We start from the raw sequence: 12,051 nt of genomic DNA on the forward strand, positions 1-12,051 counted from the left end.
TTTGCCATCTCCGGACACCATAAGAATATGCATGGATTGGAGAGCTTAATTAATTATAGCCAACACCATGACAAGATATGTTCTTTATTCTCATCCATGTATATATCAACGTTTTTGGTCACTATCAAAATATATGACAAAAAATAAACAAATATGATAAAAAAAGATAAGACAAAGAAGCGTATGGTTCATTATTCATACTTTCTTTTGGCCAGGAATGTTTACGAATGTTTCATGGTTCATATACCTTGAAAAGCAACATCAGAATCCAAGATTTAGGCTGTAGGACCATACAAAAGAACTTCTTTATTTAATTCTGGTTGCCCCATAAAAGGGGCCAAATGTAAGAGCAAAAGAGAGAGACTTCACCTATTCAATAAACCACGTAATCATTAAGCCCATGAATTAAATTTGATTGACTTCATTTTCATCTCATAATAAAAGAACAATCCCACCACAAATTGTTCCAAAATTTCCTCCCACAATATTCAAAACCACATCAGGGTATTCCACCCCTCTTTTATTGTGTCTATCCATCTTTCTCTCTTTTGGTACATATCTCAAAATACATCGAGCAAAATGAAGGAATAGGTTCACCCATCTTGAACGAAACTTGTATTCTTTGGCATTTAAGGCACGTATCGGCGTACTAGTGGCTAGGAACAATCATTGGCAATGTCGACTTGGTGCACCAATGACTCCAACACCAATCTGGCGTGCTAGCTAGGGACTAGATCCGGTCATTGATCCGGCAAACTAATGGCCTTATTTGGTTGCTAATTAATAGCCTATGATTGGCATCCCGAAAATAAAAATACTCAGAACGAGCATATTCTCACTAGCGGTGCATAGGAGAAATGAAGAAAATAAGAAGAAACAGTAAAAGAAAGAAGGAAAAAGGGAAAATAGAGCATATAAAAAATCATGGAGTTCTAGTTATACTTGGCTCTTAACAGTGAATGTAGGCCTAGTTGCATCTACAAGAGTTGGTATCCTTTATTGGTTTCGTTCATGTTCATAGGATATGCTTGTAATATATTTGTCCCTTCAGTTCTGTCTTGCATACGCAAGAGCTGGTAAGACAATGACGAGGGAAAGAAGGTGGTTCGTACAATTAAACAACCACGTAAGTTCATGAATGGCGGTGGGAATCCAGATCCACATAATCTAGAAAACTTACTTTTTAAGGATAATATATGGGAAACTTGATGCTCTTGATCCCAATTTGCAACCAACTATGAACAGATTCTGATGCTGTTATAAAGGAGAGAAAGAAACGTGAAGAGGATATACTAGACTGTCGATGGTACATTCTAATCTCTCTTACTAATCGACTATATGATCTCCACATGAATATGAATTTGTCAAAGGCAATCTGATGAATTTCTTTCCATAAAGTAGTTTGAATTTACCATGACTGATCAGGTGCATGAATTCCAAAATCTTGCATCTATATTAAGTGAAGTAGGATCAAATATATAGACTGGCATGGTTACTAAAATTCATTTGCTTGCTGCAATATCAGTCTTCAAAATGATGGTTGAACTCTGGTGCTACTATTCATGTGTTTCGCTAAGTCAAAAAGATTTTATTAAGGTTCCAAAAAGAACAAAGCTATATCGGACTAGTGTTAGCACTGAATTGGAAAGTTCCAACTATACCTGAAACAAAACTACAAAAAAGGAACACAATCTCCAAAAAAAAAAATTAAAAGATCTAATAGGTTTTAAGACTTAAAATTACTAAACCTGAATATGTCCGCAAAAAAAGGTAGATAACTCAAAAACTAAGAAAATAAAACACAAAGGCACCACCATAAGAAGCGTAACAAACAAAAAATTTTCCAATAAAACAGGTAACCATCCCAACTTTGCCACCCTTACTAAAAGCAATTTTGCTTCAAAATTATAGGAAAGTAAGCACAACCAATAAAATTCTGACCATCAAGCTCATTTGAAATAATCCAAAGCTTTCAAGCGTTGTTTTATGAATATAATGTTGGTACCTACCATTGAGCCAATTGGATTGGTCAAAGAATATATATTGTCATTTATTGCATATTTAATCGCGTAATTATATGCGATAGAAGTTTTTCTTCATGTTAGTACAATAATAAGGAGTTATTAAATAATTATTGGATGAAGCATATGGAACATTAAGGCCTTGTAAGATAATTGTAAAGTTGTTACAATTATAAGATCTCTATGCATTAAAGCCATGTTCTTAAATAGTTCCTAGTCATTGTATTGTCAAGACAAGGCATTGACAATGCTAAAAGATCGGTACATGTTAAGCCTCCTTACTTGAAAAGTAAGCAATCGATCTCATAGATTGAAGTATGTGGGATACTTAAGGATGGCATGTGGGCGCCTGTTAGAGAACAAGTTCACTAAACATGACCTGCTATGAGAACTCCATTTGGTATTTCACTCAAGTATCTATGAAATATGTTCTCATGTGATGGTCGTGTAACTAGTCCTCGGACTTAAAACACCAAGTCATCTTGTATAGGGAATGACATATTTTGATTTCACCTCTACATGTCTGGAACCAACCAGATGCCTAAATTGAGTGTTTTGGAATATGCCATTGAGCATACAAAAATGGATAATTGGTCAAGAAATGATTTATCACCCCAAGTGATATAAAGGGATGTATCTCACTTGTTCTCAATTCTAAATTAACTTGTATAAAGTATTTGGCCAAAGAATGATGAATTTGAGGAAAGTCAGTTTCCTAAATTCATAAGGTTAGTTATAAATTATGAGAACTAATATGGAATGTCATAAGTAGACACTGAGCCATGCTTTGTGACATATTCAAAGTATTTGATGAAAAGACCATATTGCACTGAGAGACTTATCACTGAAGGGTTTTGTTAAATTCTTTAATTGACTCTTTAACATTTGGACGGCCAGGATATGTTGCTAGATATCGCTCATGATATATAAATAAAAATCAATTACCAAATTGACATTTGATTATAATTTTTTTTTTGCCATCATGTTAAAAGCCTAATTGGTCACACATATTAAGTGACATGATTGAGATTAAATAAAGATAATCAATTAAGTTGGACTTAATTGAAATAGATCAAAATAAAATTGGAAAATTAATTAAGTTCACAAGGACTTAATTGAATAAAAACACAAATGTTGTATCTAAAGTTACAAGTTAGTTTGGCTATATAAATATGTTATGTTAGCTAACTAAACTTCAACCTTTCGGCCACTTCTTAGTTGTTTCATAAAAATAAGAAAACAAAAATAGTTTTTTTTTTTGTCTAATAGAAATAAGATTCAACAAGAACTTTATGTATGTTTGTTTTAGAAATAAAATTTGCTAGCACAAGTAAAATCCTGCCTTTTAGAAGGTCTCGTTCGGTCATTGTGTAGATTACTATTAAAGGTCAAACACTTGAGTGGCTAAAGATTTGACAAATCCTAAAGGTGAAAAAGCAAAGATTTTGGCTACAGGATTTCATACTGACTTATTCTCTTTTTCGAGTTTCTTGCTTCATTACAAGCCATTTTGGATTTAATTGGTTTTTGATTATGATATCTAGAGTAATGTATGCAATACTTAAACTTATAAATGTTCATAATTAATTTGAAAATTACATAAGAAACATAAATATTAATCTTGTGGGATTCAATTGTTTCTTTGATTAAATGCATGTTTTATTTTTCTGTTATGTTATGTTTTTAATTTCATGATTAATTTCATGTTTGAGCATGAGATCGAATCTCAATAGTGGTATCAGACCCTTTGTTCGATTTTTTTTATGTAATTTATATACTTTATTCTTGGTGATAATTAGTAAGATTGATCTATATGTTGATTTGGAATATATCGATTTTGAAGGCCTTTTTTAAATTTTATTTTTCAGTTTTAATTCAAATCTAGGCAGTTTGTTATTAATTCATTAAAGCATGTTTTTAAAAAGTTTAAAATTATGTTTAGTTGAATAATTAATTAATGGATTTAAAGGTTTACAAAGCCAGTTAAAACCAAATAATTTTGAAGTGTTTTGCAAACTAATGTGCCAATTATTTTTGATAGTATTGGGCAAGTTTTATGAGCAGTTTTTTAAATTGTTAAAAATTAGTTTTATCAAATTAAGTTACTTCATGTTTCAATAAGACTAGATTTAGTATGAAAAGGTTCATAAAAACCAAGTTTTCAAGTTTCAAAAAAACAAAGACTCAGTGTGTAAAATTTTGGGCAACTATGATTGATTTTGGTGGCTTAATTCTCCATGATTTTTGCGTTTAATAGTTAAACACACTTGCTGGAAATTTTCCCAGCAACTTTGTTCATGAATTTAACTCATGATTTATGAAGTTTTAAGAGTACTTAAATACCATCTATTTTAATTTTGGATGATTCATAAAAAAATAGGAAATTGTTTCTTATTTTAAAGTGAATTCCTAAATTTTTTTTTTGAAAAAGTAAATTCTTAAAATTAAGGATAGGATTTCTATTTTGGGTGATTCGTAAAGAATAGAAAATTGTTTCCTACTTTAAAAGAAATTTCTAAAATTAAGGATAGCATTTTAATTGGGGAATTCATACGAAATAGTTTCCTACTTTAGTAGAAATTCCAAAAATTATGTGATAGCATTGAACTTTCCTTAAAATTTTTGTTTGACTAAAAATTTTCAAAATTTGTTAAATCATCATTTATGTATATTGAACAAGATACAATTTAAGAAACTAATTGATGTTCTAAATGTTAGAAATTAGAATGTTGTCTTAGATACATTTTAGGAAGCTTACATAAAATAAATAGGTTTCCAAAATTAAAACTCCTTTTATTATGGAAAGAATTAGAATGGAAAATTTTATTTCAATGGATTTCTATTTAAGCAAAAGGAGTAAAAAGTTTATTTAAAGTATCGTTTGGAAAATGAGAATTTCTTAAACACTAAATTGAAATAAAACAATACCAAATAATTTGAGTCAAGCACTTTAAGGAAGTAAATTAATGTTTTTCTCAATAACACACAAGATCACCAAGTGATATTCAGCTTGCATTTATTTCTATGCTTTTGATTGTAATTATAAAGCATGAGTATGATTATGGATTTAGACTTTAGAAGATTAGGTCATGGATGGTTAAATTTATTTCTCATGGTATTTATTTTGAAATAAAGTCTACATACCCTACCTTGTTCTCATTTTCTCTAGAGTTGTAAAATTATTTTCTCACTTAACTCCCCTCAAATGTAACTCGAGGTTTCTTAATTATAAAATGTAATTAGTTACGTCAAAGTATAAAACTAGGGTTAGATAAGAAAATTTTTTGTAACTTGACTATGGAGATCCAAAGGCACTATGGAGATTCAAGGAGATTACAAGTAAAGCTTGATGACGATGTTTGTAAAATCCTCTAGGAATTTGACCAACTAATTTCCTTAATGGCTTAAGGAAATTAGAATTAGTAAAGTCCATAATCATCCTAGTAGTTGGCATGTGATAGATTTATTTTCCAATGTATCTGTGTGTGTGTGTATATGATATATAGAGTTCTCTACATATACTGTCACGACCCGGCACTCCCTTCAAGCTAATGACAACCGTCGCGAAGTCTCGATAGACATTCATTATCTGGAATGTCAATCGAAACCTCGCAAGGCTCTTGCATCAGTTTTTCACTTCCCTTGTGAGCAATAGTTACTAAATATCGAGTTTTAAGAGAATATAAACTATTTTAGATAAAAAACAATCAAAATAAAGTTTTCGCCAAACAAGGGTATTTTGGTCATTTTTACCCGAAAATTTCGAAACTTGATAAAAATGCAACATATGGTAGAAAGATATCCATTTCCGATCAAAAAATAAATTTTTGTAATCTAAATCATCCATTTGGAGTGAAAAGTTGGCTAATTAGACTAAATAAAAATATTCAATAATATATTCCATTTTCTTATAAAACAATTTTTATAGAACTATGCATAAATAATTTTTGTAGTATAAGAACAAAATAAATTCATACACATAGTGATACAGTAAAACAAGTATTCAAAATTATCCTACAGTGGCATATGGGCCTCGAGATAACCAAAAGTGTGCAAGAATGTAGACCTACGATTTCCAAGGAAGTAAGTCCCAAAGAGATCCTTGATGAAATCGACTGCCTACAGACTATCCTGAACCTGAAATGGTTAAAAAGAAAGGGTGAGTTTTCATAAACTCAGTGAGTAAACAAAGTCCGTCGTTAACATCTACAGCCGAGCAAATGGAGACAATTAACTTTTCATCATACCATAATCCACAACATTTTGTACTTGTTTCAAATCATATAAAACAACACATTTCATTATAATACACATCACGACTTATGATTTTCTTAAAAACTTGGCTCGTGCTAAAAATCATACTCGATGATACCTTGGCTGAGGTATTCAACTGAGTCCATCAAGGTTATTAAGTTAACAACTACTCATAAAAACATAGTTTAGCCATCCCTTGGCGTTGGCAGAGTTCATCCTCAAGTGGTAGTTCGGCGTGAAGTGAACTCTATCGTACCTTAGGAGATATCTTTCGCGCCTCTCATACTAAGGTAAATATAACGGGGTTTACCGTGTCCCTTTAATAGGTTGGTCCACGGAAACTTGCTTACTGCAGTGGCTAATTAAATAACTCACCAATCAATAAAATTTTGACAGCATAACGTAGCTAACATAATACTACCCAGCCTGTTAAAGGAAAACAAACAGTTTATATATTTCAGAACCCAAAAAACCCAGCCACATATGTCATCGCGTATCAGTTCATAAATCATCAATTCCAAACATAGGTACGTAAACTTAAATATATAGGCAACATCAAAGGTTGGTCTCCACATACTCACATTTTAAAAAAAAACATTATTGAATTGTAAAATAAGTCATAAACCTTATTCCTTAAATCGATTATTAGTCATAAAACATAAAATTCATTTAGGTTCAATATTCTTAAAATCATAAAAACGATTGTAAAAATACTCTAGATAGATAAGATGAACAGTGGTTACTCACTTTGACGGGAAATCTACAACACTCCTAGTCTTGATCCTCGGGTGCAATACCTTTGCCTTTATCCGAGGGCTCACCACCTATACATAATGTGCAACAGAAAATTTAATATACTTATGATAAATTGTCACAAAACTATTTTATGTTCTATATGAATGCATGCAATAAAATGTGAGGTGTTCGACCTATCGCGCACTATACACTATTTAATCGGTCTAAACGTCCAATTCGATTCCAATTAATTTATTGCACTTCCAGTACTCTCTAAAATTCCACACACTTCACTAAAAATCTATTCTAAGTGCAATTACCAAAATATCCCTTATTATGGTGCAAATTGCTAACTAACGGGAGTAAAATTTTTCGGTACCCGTTTTCGATTTTCGGTATTCCTAAGCACCAAATACAATCTAAAGGGCATGAAAACAACCAAATTCATCATCAAACGTCACCCATAAAATTCGGCCAAGATAGGTTCTATAATGGGCATGTGGATTTCTTACTTAATTTTCATACTAAATGTTACTAAACACCTAAAAACACTAAGTTACCTTGAAATTCAACTAAATTCATGCCAACCTTCTCTCTCTAAATTTGGCCAGCATATTGCCCCTCATGAAAACTTGAATTTAATTCATGGAAAATGGAAAAGAATACATGGGCAAGATGAATTTCAAGCTTAAGATTAAAAATCTTACCTTTAATCACCAATTTCTTGAAAATTCAACAAATTTTCCTTAGTTTTTCCTCCCTAGGGTTTTTCTTTTCTTTTCTTCTCTTTTCTGCAGGTGCTGGTCGGCCCTCAATTTCTAAGTGGAAGAGTATGGGCTGGTTTTTAAATGGCAATATAATAATATTTAATTTTTTGACACATGTCACCTTTTTATTGGTCAACTTGTTTTAACTTAATTTTTAAGCCTTTTCTCACCACCACAAATGCTCTAATATTTATCCATAACATAAAATAATAATAGGTAAAATTCTGGAGCTTGATAAATATCATGGTGGTGTAAAATCGTAAAATTCCAATTTTGCCCTTGTGGACCCAAAAAATGACATTTTTACCCTTATGCTTAAAATTGAAATTTTTCACTTCTCAATCTCAAATTATACTCCAATTGGTCAAACTTGATCAAAATTTTCATCCAACTTTCCAAATTTGCCCTTGGGTGGCAAAATTACCATTTTGCCCCTATGGTAAGAAAATTCTTAATTGACTCCAATTTAATCCTCGAACTCCAAATCACCATATTAAGTCATTCTGGGATTTTAAAATTCTCAATTTCATTTTAAAATTCCTATTTGAACTAGTTCGAGGCTTTAAATTAACTTAGTTGCATAACTAATTACAATACCGATTATTTAACTATTTCTAAGGCATTCTAACATGCAGATGTGTCATCAAGTATATGGATGTTATGATGAGTATATAATGGAGTAGGGCTTGACGTATACTTTTTTTTTTTTTGTATTTTTGCTATGAGTATAGTGGTGAATCTTACCATGCATTTTGTTTTGTTTCTTGGCCAAGTCCATTTGGACCTACTTTTTTTACTGTTATCTGGCTCATGATAGCCCTTTATGTATCTTGCTTTTGGATGCCTAATGAAATTTCACTTTGACTGAACCAAAAAAAAAGTGTGTGTGAACAATTGGTCAATAAGGCTTTTTCGCAATGAAATGGTATTTAATGGGAAGATGTGGGATAGTAAACAACTATATGATCTCATTAAACTTAGAATTGCTATTTGGAGCAAAGCTAAATGGCTAGAGATGAAGGTTTTACTTAGAAACCCGACTTCAATAATCATAGCTCAAAAATGGAAGATAGCAAGAAAAGAAGTTATGTGGGTAGCACCTTAAGCAGGTTTGGTCAAATTTAACATAAATGGAACTTCAGTTAGAAATCGAGTGAGGCAGGAATTGGGGTAATTTTGAGAGATCATTGGGGTGAAATAGTTATTATATTTTCGAAGTCTGTCCAACCATATAGAGATACTAGCCAACAGAGAAACCTTTCTATTATATAATTGATATTTGAAAGTGCAAAAGTCAACTTGTTGATAGAAAGTGACTCATTGAATGTGGTAACATGGATACATAATCCCTCTAAACTTGTATGGTGTAAACCCCAACCCAAATTTTAAGTACATTAGTATATTTATAAAAATTGTAAATTTGACAAACAAATCCCTTATTCAAATTACTTGTAAATATTTGGGTTTATATTAGAATAGTTTTGTGATAGGGACCTTTTTTGCAAATATAACAATTTTGTTAGTATCAGTTTTTATTATCATATGTTTAAAGAAAAATCATTTATATTATCACATTTAAGAGAGGAAGTTATAAGTAGTTTTATTGTCACAACCCGGAACTCTCATCGAGCCCGTGACAACCGTCGCGATGTTCTGATAGACATTCATTACTCGGAATGTCAATCGAAACCTCGCAAAGCTTAACATCAGTTTTCTCGCTTCCCCTGTGAGTATTAGTTACTAAAATCATGTTTTAAAGTGATATGAACCAATTTCAATTCAAAAACAATCAAAGAGAAGTTTCAACTACATAGGGGTATTTTGGTCATTTTTTTCAAAAATTTCGAAACTAGCTAAAATATAATATATGAGAGAAATTTACAAATTTCGTAACAAAAATAAGTTTAGATATCTAAAACATTCATTTAAAGTGAAATTATAGCTAATGGAATAAAATATTTCAATTTTTCATAAAACAATTTTTATAGAACGCTACGTAAATAATTTTTACAACGTAAAAGTAAAATAAATTCCTACATACAGTAGCACACGCAATAAGGTATTCAAAACATTTAACAATGACATGTGGGCTCCCGAATGACTAAAAGTAATGAAGGTTGTGAACCTACAGTTTTTGAGGATGCAAGTCCAACTGTAGATCTCAACGAAATGAGTTATCTACCGACTATCCTAAGCTTGAAATGGGTGAAAATGAGGGTGGTGAGATTACATAATCCCAGTGAGTAAATAAATATCATCTAAAATATCTAAAGTTAAGTAAATGGAGACAGATAAAATAGATTAGCATAAAAATGATTCACAGCATTTCGAACTCATTTTAATAAGATAAAATAGATTCATTTCACCCAAATAAACAATGAGGCTTATGATTTCTTGAAAAGCTTGGCTCGTGCCAAAATCATTCTCATACTCAATTATTAGGGATACCTTGGCCTGGGGCTATCTCAACCGAGTCCGCCAAGACTGTTAAAAAGTCATGTACGCATAAATCATGTTTTTATTTTGAAAACATAGTCGTTCCTTGGCGTTGGTTGAGTTCACCTTCACGTGGTGGTTTGTGAAGTGAACTCTAAAGTTTTACCTTAGGAGTTACCCTACACGCCTCCTTAACCGAGGTAAGAATATACCCAGATTTCGTGCCCTTCAAAAAGGCTGGTCCACAGAACCCGCCACTGCAATGACCAATTTATAACCCACCAATTCAATAAAAATTCAACAGCATGACATGGCAATTTTATCATTATCCAACCTATCAAGGCAAACAACAATTTATACATTTTCAACACAAATACCCATCCAACCATTCATGCCCACATTATCATAAGTCATTCAATTCAAAACATAATTTACAATATAGCAAGCAGTTTCCAATTACTCCATTTTCAAGTCATCATTAAATTTCAAAACAATTTATAAAATCATTTCATTTAAACACATTTTTCATAAAATTACAAAATCGGATAAAAACATACTTTAGATAATTAAAACGATAATAAGGTTACTCACTGTAATGGGAATCGAATTCGGGATACTCTAATTCTTGATCCTCGGATACTACCTCTTTACTCTTGCCAGAATGCTCACCACCTAGACATAGTGCACAATAAGCAATTTGCTACATTTGTGCTAAACCGTTGTAAAACCAATTCAAGCTCTATACTAATGCATGAAATGAGATGTGAAATACTCAATGTAACTATCTAAATACGGTGTTCAATATAAATTCAATTATGTATCTAAATAAAATTGTATTGGCTTAATTTGATCTATCACCCGAATAATTGGCCAATACGTCCAATTCAACTCCAAACAATTCCATTTCTCTCCCAATACTCCAAATCATTAAACACAATTTAAATAACTTGAAATGTGGCAAAATCATCCTCACATTTTCTCTTGAAAAATTCAGCCATGGTGAGTGCACTAACAAATAATTTTTCATGCTTGATTCTCACACCATAAATCATTCATTCCTAATCAAATCACTTGAAATTCAATCAAATTCATCATCAATATTCCACATGGAATATTCGGCCAATGAAGGTGATGTAAGAACATGAATTTTTCTTGCTTGCTTTTCATACTACACATCACCAAACAACTAAAAATACTAGAATAACATGTTTTCTAACTAAATTCATTATCAAATTCTCTCTCCTAAGGTTTGATCAGCACACTATCCTTCATGATATCTTGTGATTCAACCATGAAAAATGCAAAACAATACATAGAAAAGGTAGATCACAAGCTAGAATTAAGAAATTTTGCCTTTACTGACTTGATTCCTTGAAAATCAACAATTTCCCTTTGAATTTTTCTCTCTAGGGTTTTTGTTCTTCCTTTTTTCTCTTTTTCTCTCTTTGGCTGACCAAGATAAATGAGTTGGAAGGGTTATGGGCTGATTTTTATAGCCAAAAAATAAAATAATCCAAGCTTGACACTTGTCACCATGTTATTGGTCCATGTTTAAAAACTTAATAATTAGGCTTTCTTCCACAACCACATAAAATTCTTCAATTATCCATGATATAAAATGCTAATGGCTGAAATCCATGGGCATGACAAGTGTTGGGTTGTGTAAAATTACAATTTTGCCCCTAGAGTGACAAAATGACTATTTTGCTCTTATCCTCGAAAAAACGCCGAAATTAAAATTCTTTACTTCTTAAACTCAAATTATACTCCAAATGATCAATCTTAGTCAAAAATTTCATCCAACACTCACATCTTAACCTTGGGTGGCAAAATGACCA

General features: G+C 31.6%; 1 long non-coding RNA gene across 1 annotated transcript; it reads right to left on the bottom strand.

Moving 5' to 3' along the window:
* Positions 1-6,034: 6,034 nt before the first annotated feature.
* LOC148761837 (uncharacterized) lies at positions 6,035-7,814 on the bottom strand. Its single transcript, XR_016027415.1, has 3 exons — positions 7,718-7,814; positions 7,023-7,099; positions 6,035-6,158 (listed from the first exon to the last, which is right to left on the bottom strand). It is a non-coding gene; the product is annotated as an uncharacterized LOC148761837 (long non-coding RNA).
* Positions 7,815-12,051: the final 4,237 nt, after the last annotated feature.

The sequence above is a fragment of the Theobroma cacao genome, chromosome 7 (genome assembly GCF_053813885.1).
Source record: "Theobroma cacao isolate CCN51 chromosome 7, ASM5381388v1, whole genome shotgun sequence".
NCBI classification, from domain to species: Eukaryota; Viridiplantae; Streptophyta; class Magnoliopsida; order Malvales; family Malvaceae; genus Theobroma; species Theobroma cacao.